This window comes from Ranitomeya imitator, chromosome 5, assembly GCF_032444005.1.
Source record: "Ranitomeya imitator isolate aRanImi1 chromosome 5, aRanImi1.pri, whole genome shotgun sequence".
Classification (NCBI taxonomy): Eukaryota; Metazoa; Chordata; class Amphibia; order Anura; family Dendrobatidae; genus Ranitomeya; species Ranitomeya imitator.
The window spans coordinates 422694015-422708103 of record NC_091286.1 but is presented as its reverse complement, the minus strand read 5'-3'; the positions used below and the strand labels follow the sequence as shown (position 1 = coordinate 422708103).

The window sequence follows — 14089 nt, the reverse complement described above, 5'->3', positions numbered from 1 at the left end:
CCGCAGACAGGCTTCGAAGGCCTAACATAACAAACTTGGGCTGGCTGTAGGCACTTTTAAATTTGTTCCAGGGGTACATGGGCAGCAGTGTATGGTCAGTGGAAGTCTAGTGGAAGGAGTGACGGCAGACAGTCTTCGAAGGCCTAACATAACAAAATTGGGCTGACTGTAGGCACTTTTAAATTGGTTCCAGGGTAACACGGCCAGCAGTGGCCTGGTCAGTGTAGTAGTTGTAGAAAGAAGGGACCGCAGACAGGCTTCGAAGGCCTAACATAACAAAAATGTCAAAACAATGGTATTGTCAGTGCCAGGCATTGAAGGATGTCAGCGCCTAGACTACACATTGGTGAAGCTGTGAGAGATAATTTTGCTAGTGGTAGAGCACTGTTTGAGCTGGGGGGGGGAACTGTCTTGTGGCCGGCGGTACAGGCACAGGGCCCCTCATATTACAACGGTGTGTCTGACGTTGGGTGCGCACCACCACCGCCAGAGACACTTTATTGTACTATGAGGGACCCAGTGGCAGTGCCGTCGACCAAAAGCGGCCACACCCACCTCTTCAGACAAACAGCACTCTCAAGGGTCCAAGCGCAAAGTGGCGATAGCACGGCCCCGTGTGGGGAGTTTGGCCATTTCGTGAGGTGGAAACATGTCGTATGCTGGACAATCAGGTGAAGAAAATTACGAGATTGGAAAAGTCATTCAGAATAGTCCACAGGCAAGACCTTTTCATAGGAAAGCTAGGTGTCAGCCGGGCAGGGTGGGGCAAAAGATTTTGAAATCCAGTTGTGGTTCATTTTAATGAAGGTTAGATCATCTACATTTTGGGTAGCCAGACGAGTCCTTTTTTCTGTTAGTATTGAACCTGCAGCACTGAATACTCTTTCTGATAGGACACTAGCTGCCGGGCAAGCAAGCTCCTGCAATGCATATTCTGCCAATTCTGGCCAGGTGTCTAATTTGGATGCCCAGTAATCAAATGGGAATGACGGTTGAGGGAGAACGTCGATAATGGATGAAAAATAGTTTGTAACCATACTGGACAAATGTTGTCTCCTGTCACTTTGAATTGATGCTGCAGTACCTGTCCTGTCTGCGGTCATAGAAAAATCACTCCACAACCTGGTCAGAAAACCCCTCTGGCCAACGCCACTTCTGATTTCTGCCCCTCTAACACCTCTGGTCTGCTGGCCCCTGGAGCTCGTGTGAGAACGATCACGGGCGCTGTGTGCAGGGAATGCCAGAAGCAAACGGTCAACAAGAGTTGATTGTTTTGTTGCTAATATTAGTTCCAAGTTCTCATGTGGCATAATATTTTGCAATTTGCCTTTATAGCGAGGATCAAGGAGGCAGGCCAACCAGTAATCGTCATCGTTCATCATTTTTGTAATGCGTGTGTCCCTTTTGAGGATACGCAAGGCATAATCCGCCATGTGGGCCAAAGTTCCCGTTGTCAAATCTGCGGTTGTGCTTGGTTGAGGGGCAGTTGCAGGCAAATCTACGTCACTTGTGTCCCTCAAAAAACCAGAACCCGGCCTTGCCACGCCACCAATTTCCCGTGCCCCCGGGAAAGCTTCCTCATTAAAAATATACTCATCCCCATCATCCTCCTCATCCTCCACCTCCTCTTCGCCCGGTACCTCGTCATGTACACTGCCCTGACCAGACAATCGCTGACTGTCATCAAGGCTTTCCTCTTCCTCTGGTGCAGACGCCTGATCCTTTATGTGCGTCAAACTTTGCATCAGCAGACGCATTAGGGGGATGCTCATGCTTATTATGGCGTTGTCTGCACTAACCAGCCGTGTGCATTCCTCAAAACACTGAAGGACTTGACACATGTCTTGAATCTTCGACCACTGCACACCTGACAACTCCATGTCTGCCATCCTACTGCCTGCCCGTGTATGTGTATCCTCCCACAAAAACATAACAGCCCGCCTCTGTTCGCACAGTCTCTGAAGCATGTGCAGTGTTGAGTTCCACCTTGTTGCAACGTCTATGATTAGGCGATGCTGGGGAAGGTTCAAAGAACGCTGATAGGTCTGCATACGGCTGGAGTGTACAGGCGAACGGCGGATATGTGCGCAAAGTCCACGCACTTTGAGGAGCAGGTCGGATAACCCCGGATAACTTTTCAGGAAGCACTGCACCACCAGGTTTAAGGTGTGAGCCAGGCAAGGAATGTGTTTCAGTTGGGAAAGGGAGATGGCAGCCATGAAATTCCTTCCGTTATCACTCACTACCTTGCCTGCCTCAAGATCTACAGTGCCCAGCCACGACTGCGTTTCTTGCTGCAAGAACTCGGACAGAACTTCCGCGGTGTGTCTATTGTCGCCCAAACACTTCATAGCCAATACAGCCTGCTGACGTATGCCAGTAGCTGCCCCATAATGGGAGACCTGGTGTGCAACAGTGGCAGGTGCGGATGGAGTGTTTGTGCGACTGCGGTCTGTGGACGAGCTCTTGCTTCTGCAGGAGGACGAGGAGGAGGAGGAGGAGGAGGGGGTGCGAACGGCTACAGACAACTGTTTACTAGACCGTGGGCTAGGCAGAACTGTCCCAAACTTGCTGTCCCCTGTGGACCCTGAATCCACCACATTTACCCAGTGTGCCGTGATGGACACGTAACGTCCCTGGCCATGCCTACTGGTCCATGCATCTGTTGTCAGGTGCACCTTTGTGCTCACAGATTGCCTGAGTGCATGGACGATGCGCTCTTTAACATGCTGGTGGAGGGCTGGGATGGCTTTTCTGGAAAAAAAGTGTCGACTGGGTAGCTCGTAGCGTGGTACAGCGTAGTCCATCAGGTCTTTGAAAGCTTCGCTTTCAACTAACCGGTAGGGCATCATCTCTAACGAGATTAGTCTAGCTATGTGGGCGTTCAAACCCTGTGTACGCGGATGCGAGGCTAAGTATTTCCTTTTTCTAACCATAGTCTCATGTAGGGTGAGCTGGACTGGAGAGCTGGAGATCGTGGAACTAGCGGGGGTGCCGGTGGACATGGCAGACTGAGAGACGGTGGGAGATGGTATTGTTGCCGCCGGTGCCCTAGATGCAGTGTTTCCTACTACGAAACTGGTGATTCCCTGACCCTGACTGCTTTGGCCTGGCAAAGATACCTGCACAGATACAGCAGGTGGTGCGCTAAATGGTGGTCCTACACTGCCGGAAGGGATGTTGCGTTGATGACTAGCTTCATTGGCCGAGGGTGCAACAACCTTAAGGGACGTTTGGTAGTTAGTCCAAGCTTTCAAATGCATGGTGGTTAAATGTCTATGCATGCAACTAGTATTGAGACTTTTCAGATTCTGACCTCTGCTTAAGGAAGTAGAACATTTTTGACAGATGACTTTGCGCTGATCAATTGGATGTTGTTTAAAAAAATGCCAGACTGCACTCTTTCTAGCATCGGATACCTTTTCAGGCATTGCAGACTGAGCTTTAACCGGATGGCCACGCTGTCCTCCACCAGGTTTTGGCTTTGCCACGCGTTTTGGGCAAGATACGGGCCCGGCAGATGGAACCTGTGGCGATGTTGATGCCTGCTGCGGCCCCTCCTCCTCCTCTGCTTCAGAACTGCTGCCGCCTGCACCCTGTTCCCCCAATGGCTGCCAATCGGGGTCAAGAACTGGGTCATCTAATAACTCTTCTTGTACCTCCTGCGCAACTTCGTCTGTGTCACCGTGTCGTTCGGTGGTATAGCGTTCGTGATGGGGCAACATAGTCTCATCAGGGTCTGATTCTTGATCAGCACCCTGCGAGGGCAATGTTGTGGTCTGAGTCAAAGGACCAGCATAGTAGTCTGGCTGTGGCTGTGCGTCAGTGCACTCCATGTCAGATTCAATTTGTAATGGGCATGGACTGTTAACTGCTTCACTTTCTAAGCCAGGGACGGTATGTGTAAAGAGCTCCATGGAGTAACCCGTTGTGTCGCCTGCTGCATTCTTCTCTGTTGTTGTTTTTGCTGAAGAGGACAAGGAAGTGACTTGTCCCTGACCGTGAACATCCACTAACGACGCGCTGCTTTTACTTTTACCAGTTTCACGAGAGGAGGCAAAAGAGCTAGAGGCTGAGTCAGCAAGATAAGCCAAAACTTGCTCTTGCTGCTCCGGCTTTAAAAGCGGTTTTCCTAATCCCAGAAAAGGGAGCGTTCGAGGCCTTGTGTAGCCGGACGACGAACCTGGCTCCACAGCTCCAGACTTAGGTGCAATATTTTTTTCCCCACGACCACCTGATGCTCCACCACTACCACTACCCTCATTACCAGCTGACAATGAACGCCCCCGGCCACGACCTCTTCCACTAGACTTCCTCATTGTTTTAAAAACGTAACCAAACTAACGTTATTTGTTGCAGTCACAAAACTTACACGGTGAGCTATAACTTCAGTATGATTTAGCTACCCCTTTACAGGTTGGTGAGACCACAGCGAAAATCAGGCCCAATGTTACACACTCTTTTTTTGGTGGCTGCAAATTAGAGAGATGCCCCACACGCAGGACTGTCACTGAAGCACAAATGTTAATATTAATGTCACACTATTATTTTTTTTTTTTTTTTATTTTTTTCAGGAACACTTTAGAAACCCCCAAAAAAAAAAAAAATAGATTTTTGCAGGGAGAATTTAGAAAACAAATGTAACAAACTATATGCTTTCTATGGGCCACTGAGTGAGAGATGACGAACACAGGAATCAGGAGTGGCACACAAGCCCAGAGGCCAATATTTTTCTACCAATGATTGATGGAGTTATTTTCTCTGGTAGATTTTGGAACCCAAATCAAGGAAAAAAAATATAGGCTTTCTATGGACCACAATTGGAGAGAGAGAGAGAGAGAGAGAGAGAGATGGCACACCCAGGAGTCAAGACTGGCACACAAGCAGAAAGGCCAATATTAATCTCCCACTGTTTTTTTTGTTTGTTTTTTTTTTTTTTTTTTCAGGGAGACTTTAGAAAAAAAAATAATAAAAAAAATATGATTTTATCAGGAAGAATTTAGAAACCAAATAAAATAAAATGATTTTTTCAGGGAGAATTTATAAAAAAAATAAAAACAAAAATAGGCGTTCTATGGCCCACTGACTGAGAGATGACGCACACAGGAGTCAGGAGTGGCACACAAGCCCAGAGGCCAATATTTTTCTACCAATGATTGATGTAGTTATTTTCTCTGGTAGATTTTGGAACCCAAATCAAGGAAAAAAAATATAGGCTTTCTATGGACCACAATTGGAGAGAGAGAGAGAGAGAGAGATGGCACACCCAGGAGTCAAGACTGGCACACAAGCAGAAAGGCCAATATTAATCTCCCACTGTTTTTTTTTTTTTTTTTTTTTTTTTTTTTTTCAGGGAGACTTTAGAAAAAAAAATAATAAAAAAAATATGATTTTATCAGGAAGACTTTAGAAACCAAATAAAATAAAATGATTTTTTCAGGGAGAATTTATAAAACAAATAAAAACAAAAATAGGCGTTCTATGGCCCACTGACTGAGAGATGACGCACACAGGAGTCAGGAGTGGCACACAAGCCCAGAGGCCAATATTTTTCTACCAATGATTGATGTAGTTATTTTCTCTGGTAGATTTTAGAACCCAAATCAAGGAAAAAATATATAGGCTTTCTATGGACCACAATTGGAGAGAGAGAGAGAGAGAGAGAGAGAGAGATGGCACACCCAGGAGTCAAGACTGGCACACAAGCAGAAAGGCCAATATTAATCTCCCACTGTTTTTTTTGGTTGTTTTTTTTTTTTTTTTTTCAGGGAGACTTTAGAAAAAAAAATAATAAAAAAAATATGATTTTATCAGGAAGAATTTAGAAACCAAATAAAATAAAATGATTTTTTCAGGGAGAATTTATAAAACAAATAAAAACAAAAATAGGCGTTCTATGGCCCACTGACTGAGAGATGACGCACACAGGAGTCAGGAGTGGCACACAAGCCCAGAGGCCAATATTTTTCTACCAATGATTGATGTAGTTATTTTCTCTGGTAGATTTTGGAACCCAAATCAAGGAAAAAAAATATAGGCTTTCTATGGACCACAATTGGAGAGAGAGAGAGAGAGAGAGAGAGAGAGAGATGGCACACCCAGGAGTCAAGACTGGCACACAAGCAGAAAGGCCAATATTAATCTCCCACTGTTTTTTTTGGTTGTTTTTTTTTTTTTTTTTCAGGGAGACTTTAGAAAAAAAAATAATAAAAAAAATATGATTTTATCAGGAAGAATTTAGAAACCAAATAAAATAAAATGATTTTTTCAGGGAGAATTTATAAAACAAATAAAACCAAAAATAGGCGTTCTATGGCCCACTGACTGAGAGATGACGCACCCAGGAGTCAAGACTGGCACACAAGCAGAAAGGCCAATATTAATCTCCCACTGTTTTTTTTTTTTTTTTTTTTTTTCAGGGAGACTTTAGAAAAAAAAATAATAAAAAAAATATGATTTTATCAGGAAGAATTTAGAAACCAAATAAAATAAAATGATTTTTTCAGGGAGAATTTAGAAAACAAATAAAACCAAAAATAGGCGTTCTATGGCCCACTGACTGAGAGAGAGAGAGAGATGGAACGCTTAGTACTGGCACACAAGCCCAAAGGGCAATATTAATCTCCCTTTTTTTTTCCAGGGAGAATTTCTAAAACCCAAAAAAAAAAAAAAATAGGCTTTCTATGGCCCACTATTTGTGAGAGAGATGGGACGCTCAGGACTGGCACAGATGGCACGCTCAGGACTGGCACAGAAGCCCAGAGGCCAATATTAATCTCCCTTTTTTTCTGGGAGAATTTATAAAACCAAAAAAATATTTAAATAGGCTTTCTATGGCCCACTATTTGTGAGAGAGATGGCACGCTCAGGACTGGCACAGATGGCACGCTCACAACTGGCACACAAGCCCAGAGGCCAATATTAATCTCCCTTTTTTCAGGGAAAATTTATAAAACAAAAAAAAAAATTAAATAGGCTTTCTATGGCCCACTATTTGTGAGAGAGATGGCACGCTCAGGACTGGCACAGATGGCACGCTCACAACTGGCACACAAGCCCAGAGGCCAATATAAATCTCCCTTTTTTCAGGGAAAATTTATAAAACAAAAAAAAAAATTAAATAGGCTTTCTATGGCCCACTATTTGTGAGAGAGATGGCACGCTCAGGACTGGCACAGATGGCACGCTCACAACTGGCACACAAGCCCAGAGGCCAATATTAATCTCCCTTTTTTTCAGGGAGAATTTATAAAACCAAAAAAAAAATTAAATAGGCTTTCTATGGCCCACTATTTGTGAGAGAGATGGCACGCTCAGGGCTGGCACAGATGGCACGCTCAGGACTGGCACACAAGCCCAGAGGCCAATATTAATCTCCCTTTTTTTCAGGGAGAATTTATAAAACCCAAAAAAAAATAAAATAGGCTTTCTATGGCCCACTATTTGTGAGAGAGATGGCACACTCAGGACTGGCACACAAGCCCAAAGGCCAATATTAATCTCCCACTGTATTTTTATCAGGGAGAATTTATACACCCCACAAAAAAAAATACAGAAAAATGAAAAGGCTTTCTATGGCCCACTATGTGAGAGAGATGGCACACACAGGGATGGCACTCTAGCAGAAATGCCAAATTGCCAATCTTAATCTCCCACCAAAAAAAAAAAAAAAAAAAAAACAGGGAATGTCCTACAATTACTATCTCCCTGCCTGCAGTAATCTCAGCCAGGTATGGCAGGCAGCTACTATCTCCCTGCCTGCAGTAATCTCAGCCAGGTATGGCAGGCAGCAATAAGGAGTGGACTGATGCACAAATGAAATAAAAAGTGTGGACAAACAAAAAAGATAGCTGTGCAGAAAGGAAGGAACAAGAGGATTTGTGCTTTGAAAAAAGCAGTTGGTTTGCACAGCGGCGTACACACAGCAATGCAGCTATCAGGGAGCCTTCTAGGGCAGCCCAATGAGCTACAGCGCTGAGGGGAAAAAAAAAAAAAAAAAAACTTCCACTGTCCCTGCACACCGAGGGTGGTGTTGGACAGTGCAAATCGCTGCAGCACAAGCGGTTTTGTGGTTAATGGACCCTGCCTAACGCTATCCCTGCTTCTGACAAAGCGGCAGCAACCTCTCCCTAAGCTCAGATCAGCAGCAGTAAGATGGCGGTCGGCGGGAACGCCTCTTTATAGCCCCTGTGACGTCGCAGACAGCAAGCCAATCACTGCAATGCCCTTCTCTAAGATGGTGGGGACCAGGACCTATGTCATCACGCTGCCCACACTCTGCGTTTACCTTCATTGGCTGAGAAATGGCGCTTTTCGCGTCATTGAAACGCGACTTTGGCGCGAAAGTCGCGTACCGCATGGCCGACCCCGCACAGGGGTCGGATCGGGTTTCATGAAACCCCGACTTAGCCAAAAGTCGGCGACTTTTGAAAATGTTCGACCCGTTTCGCTCAACCCTACTCAGAACTTCTTTTTTCCCTCTATTGAGAATCATTAGTACTTTGGGCTTACTGTACAGTTATGAAAGGCAATTCAGTACTACAATGGACATAGCGGTCAGAGCACATACAGTGATCTGACAATAACCCAAAATAATAGAACGAGCTCTGAGACGTGGGAACTCTGCAGACCGCAATCCCTAATCCTCTCCAAACAACACTAGAGGCAGCCGTGGATTGCGCCTAACTCTGCCTATGCAACTCGGCACAACCTGAGAAACTAACTAGCCTGAAGATAGAAAATAAGCCTACCTTGCCTCAGAGAAATACCCCAAAGGAAAAGGCAGCCCCCCACATATAATGACTGTGAGTTAAGATGAAAAGACAAACGTAGAGATGAAATAGATTCAGCAAAGTGAGGCCCGACTTTCTTAACAGATCGAGGATAGAAAAGGTAACTTTGCGGTCTACACAAAACCCTAAAGAAAACCACGCAAAGGGGGCAAAAAGACCCTCCGTACCGAACTAACGGCACGGAGGTACACCCTTTGCGTCCCAGAGCTTCCAGCAACAAATTAGACAAGTAAAACTAAAAGTTAGGCCACCGCGCTACCTATCTCCTAGATAATAAATATAATGAACTAAAAAGTACCCATCTAGGAGATAGGTAGCGCGGTGGCCTAACTTTTAGTTTTACTCCTCTGCATATACATGACAGGCTTGGCGCAGTAGCCGTCTAGGCACCTGCAGCTTCCCTTTACTCCTACACCCACTATCATTCGGAGCGCCGGTGTATTTATTATATTATAACAAATTAGACAAGCTGGACAGAAAAAATAGCAAACAAATAGCAAAGAAGAACTTAGCTATGCAGAGCAGCAGGCCACAGGAATGATCCAGGGAAAAGCAAATCCAACACTGGAACATTGACAGGAAGCCAGGATCAAAGCATTAGGTGGAGTTAAGTAGAGAAGCACCTAACGACCTCACCAGATCACCTGAGGGAGGAAACTCAGAAGCCACAGTACCACTTCCCTCCACCAACAGAAGCTCACAGAGAGAATCAACCGAAGTACCACTTGTGACCACAGGAGGGAGCTCTGCCACAGAATTCACAAAAGCGTTAGGCGCAATCCACGGCTAATTCTAGTGTGTTTGATAGGTTTAGGCATTGCGGTCAGCAGAGTTCCCACGTCCCAGAGCTCGTCCTTATTATCAGTAACTATCAGGTCATTCCGTGTGCTCTTAACCACCAGGTCCGTTATTGTCCTGACCACCAGGTCATAACAGGGGCGCTCCAGTTACAATAGATGATAAAGCAGAGATTATATTATAACACATCACTGTAGCCTACACCTAGGCAACACACCTTAATATAAATAGGTATAAATGGGTATAACAATGATACTACAATTGTGCCCTAGCTTTCAATTGAGCAAGTTTTTAAGGGGAAGCCTGTATCAAGCATAGTTTAGGTCAGTGTCCCCCTGGCATAACAATTGTGGCCAGTGATGCTATACACATATCAGCTTCTATCCTATCCGGAACAACAACCATAACAATGTTTACCTCAGAGGCAGCAACACCATGTGTGGGCGTCCAGGTTGCGCGTTTCGGAGTGTTACTCTTTCGTCAGGGGATAGATAAGTGAGTCAGGATGCTGGGTTAAAAACCGCCAGACAGTCATTTGTAGAAAATGGGGAACTGTGGTTCAAAACAATTAATTACTTCTAGTTGAGAAATGTATTCTAGTGTTGTAAAAATGTAGAGTAAAAGAAAAAGTGGCAATGGACTGGGTGATGTAAAAAAAATCCATACCATGTTATCTGTCAATAAGAATATGGGAGCTGCAAGAAGCAGGAGCACCACCACCACTGTCATCAGACATCTGGGAAGTAGGGTAACAATTGTTCTTCCTTGCCATTGACAAGCTAATTAGTGAGGAGAAAATGGATGTCAATATTTACTATATGGCATATCAGTCATCTCAGTGTAGGGCACATTCCTCCTCCTCTGTCATTGTAAGAAGATGGAAATATTGCCCACATCCCCCTTTAAGAGCAAATGTAATGCTATATTGTAAATTGTGATATGCGTTAATGATGTTGGTAATGTGTGTTGCTGTCACAGGTGTGTCAGTTGCTATAGAGAGTTGCTCTGCTTCTGACTGCAGAAGATCTCTGCTTTTGGCTTTGCAGACACATTCTTAATCCTTCTGACTTTTGGACCCAGTGGCAACCTCTCTCTGACTCTAATTGACACACGTGGACCTAGGTGTTTATAGACTCTCAGTCTGCTTCAGGGAGTCATATTCAGGGGGTGATATTCACATTTTCCCTTGTGAAGGCTTGGAACTATAGCAGTCTCCTATGTTTGTCCTAGGAGCTCATACTCGGAGTTTATCTAATGTTCATCTATTAACTGTTTCCTTTCTCTGTATTTTATCCATGTTTGTTCTTATGTTCTTTAATGAAAATCAATAAAAAGAACATTGAAAAGAAAGGAACTATAGCAGTCTGTTTACTTCCTCTCTGGTGCTGTTGGAAGACATTTGGTGTTACCTCTCTGAATCTGCTCAAGCTAAGTTGCTTCCCCCTTGTTTGTCATCCATTTTCTCTTTAGTGTACAGTGGGGACTGACCAGTGCTCATCCCCCTTCCCTATTCAGGGCTTAGTTCTAGGGATATACAGGGCTTAGGATCCTGCTCGGCGATTTGTGTGGAACCAATATAGGGATGGTAGGGGAGACAGGGTGCTATTAGATCTGCCTAGGGGTCTTTACTCCTCCTTTCCCTAGCATTTGGGCTTCCTTCCCCTTTTCCACTTGTGTTGCACTTAGTCTTCCCACACTGTGAATGACATTTGCTCGATGGTAGGGAAAGTTAGAATTAAGCTTGAGACTATCTGTTGTGAATTCTGCTCTTGGGCTCCCTCCGGTGGTTATGAGTGGTAGTGCTGCGGTAGTTGGATCGCAGCATTTATCAGATGTATCCATTTTTTGCAATTTGGGCTGGGCTATTTAAGTCCTGCTTTATCTTTTAGTCAGTGCCAGTTGTCCATTGTTTTTGGAGGATTCACATCCATACTTGGTCTCTCCTGGTCTGCTGTTCATTTCTTCAAAGATAAGTTCTGGCCTTGTTTTTGCTGTCCACCTGCTGTGGACCTTATAGTCTGTGCATTTTCTTGTTTCGTTTTGTCCAGCTTTGTCTATGAAGGATTTTTTGCAGCCTAGCTTTGTCTCTGGAGATGCAGATATACCCTCCATGTCTTTAGTCAGATGTGTTTTGTATTTTCTGTGGTGGATATTTTCTAGTGTTTTAATACTGACCGCATAGTACTCTGTCCTATTCTTCCTTTTTTAGCTACTATGGCCTCCTATGCTAAATCCTGATTTCGTGTCTGCGTATGTTATTTCCCTCTCTTTTCACAGTCAATATTTGTGGGTGGCTGTCTATCCTCTGGGGATTTTCTCTGAGGCAAGATAGTTTTCCCGTTTCTGTCTTTAGGGGTAGTTAGTTCTTAGGCTGTGTCGAGGGGTCTAGGGAGTGTTAGGTACCCCCCACGGCTACTTCTAGTTGCGCTGCTAGTTCACGGTTTGCGGTCAGTGAAGGTACCACCTTCTCCAGAGTCCGTCTCATGCTGCTCCTAGGCCACCAGATCATATCAGTACAACTGGCCAACAATGAGTTAAATGCATCTCAGAAGAAGGGAAGGAAGCTCTTGAGCCATTTTTTTTTCTCCAGTCTATTCTGTGTTCTCTTCCCTCTTAATCTCTGGGTGGCTACGGAACCTAGTATTAACATGAATGTTCAGGAGTTAGTTTCTCGGGTGGATCAGCTTGCTGCTAGGGTACAGGGTATTTCAGATTTTATTATTCAGACTCCTGCCTTAAAACCTAAGATTCCCACTCCTGATTTATTTTTTGGTGACAGATCCAAATTTTTGAGTTTCAAAAATAATTGTAAACTGTTTTTTGCATTGAGACCCTGTTCTTCTGGTGATCCCATTCAGCAGATTAAAATCATCATATCCTTGCTGCTTGGTGAACCACAGGATTGGGCATTTTCCCTGGAATCTGGCAATCCTGCTTTGCTTAATGCTGATTCTTTCTTTCAAGCATTGGGGTTATTGTATGATGATTATCAACCTTATTCTCAAAAACGATCCAAAAAACTCGAGGTAAAAGTCCTCAAAATCATATGAAAAAACCTCAGTCTAAAAAGGTATAATTTTATTAGTAAAAGCAAGGCAGACAGACACGCCTACAAAACCCAACACAAAAATATAACCAAAAAACGTGAACAAATGTGTAACAAATAAATAAAAACTAATGGGAAAATCTAGATCACCCTACCTAGGCCGCAAGTATGCCCCTGCCTATCTGCGGAGGTAGGCACCCTAGGGGAGAGCGTTATGGCGCCCCCGCTCCTCGATTACTGTCCCTAGGAGCCCTACAAGACCCTACGGCCACTAGTGTAAGCCACTACCTACACACTAAAGGGTCCTCTAGCGCTAGACAGAAAGATACTCTTCTAGGGATGACCTAGTTCCCACTAGTAAAACGCTATATACACACACACATATGGCCATATGAATATCATAGTGGTATAATAATTCACAGCGGCCTCAAGATATTAGACACAGTGTAAATACACTTTGAGATGAATGCAGCCGGATCATCTAAGCATATATAAATACTCTATTCTCATGGGCTAACATTTATATAGATGTGGGTGAAGATCAAAATCATACCAGCCAAAATTGGCTCAATATCATGCATGGGTAGTATCTCTGCTACCTCACTCCAATGTCCCCACACTATTTAGACAATGCTAACAGTAGCCCATACATAGCCCCAAAACAAGGCTATGAATACTCATCTGAGCCACTGTGTACCACCGAACGCCATATGAACAACACGCCTCAACGCGTTTCGCCTCTGCAGGCTCATCAGGAGGCCTGATAATCCGATATGTTGTGTCACATCAAAATTGTGGATAGCTGAATGCCCCATGCCGCACTACTCACATTTATATCTGCCGCCAGTATCAGGCACAAGGTGCACCTCCTCCCTACTTCCTGTGGCGTCTGGTAGACTGTATTGCGCATGTCCGCATAAACCATGCGCAGACAGAGCCGCGATTTCGTGCCTCTGCGCATAGAATCGCTGTAACGTTACTGCGCATGCGCCCGGAGTTAATCCTCGCATCTCTTCACAGCGCTTGCTCTGAACAGTACGGGGCATGCGTTGCCGGGATACCAGCTATGTCGCTCAGATGTGCTTGATTCCTGCGCATGCCCAGAGAGCCGGACAAGCTTTGCCATCACCACTCATGCTTCAGAACCTTTGGGGAATACAGAGACATTATGTCCCACCGGAGCTTTTTAGTGTTACGCTATGTCACCGCGCACACCCGGCTCCTCTCTAGGTCTATTACATATGCGTTACCACAACTTGTGGACTCATATAGAGTCGATATAGCCCAAAAAGAACAAGTTGGTGACGCGACCACTGTCTCCAAGGATACACCGCCAATGAGGTAGGGGTTGCCGTGCTCTCTACCATGACCGCTATCTATTTCCATAAGTGGAAGGACAGGTCCAAAAACCAGATAAAACAATCGGCCGGCATCCTATTAACACAGCATACAT

The 14089-nt window shown here is 44.8% G+C and overlaps 1 long non-coding RNA gene across 1 annotated transcript in view; it reads right to left on the bottom strand.

Moving 5' to 3' along the window:
* The window catches only part of LOC138638091 (uncharacterized), a 51869-nt gene extending 38348 nt beyond the window's left edge, over positions 1–13521 (bottom strand). The window contains exon 1 of the long non-coding RNA XR_011312451.1: positions 13466–13521. This is a non-coding gene — a long non-coding RNA (uncharacterized lncRNA). The remainder of the gene's footprint in view (positions 1–13465) is intronic.
* Between the last annotated feature and the right edge of the window lie 568 nt (positions 13522–14089).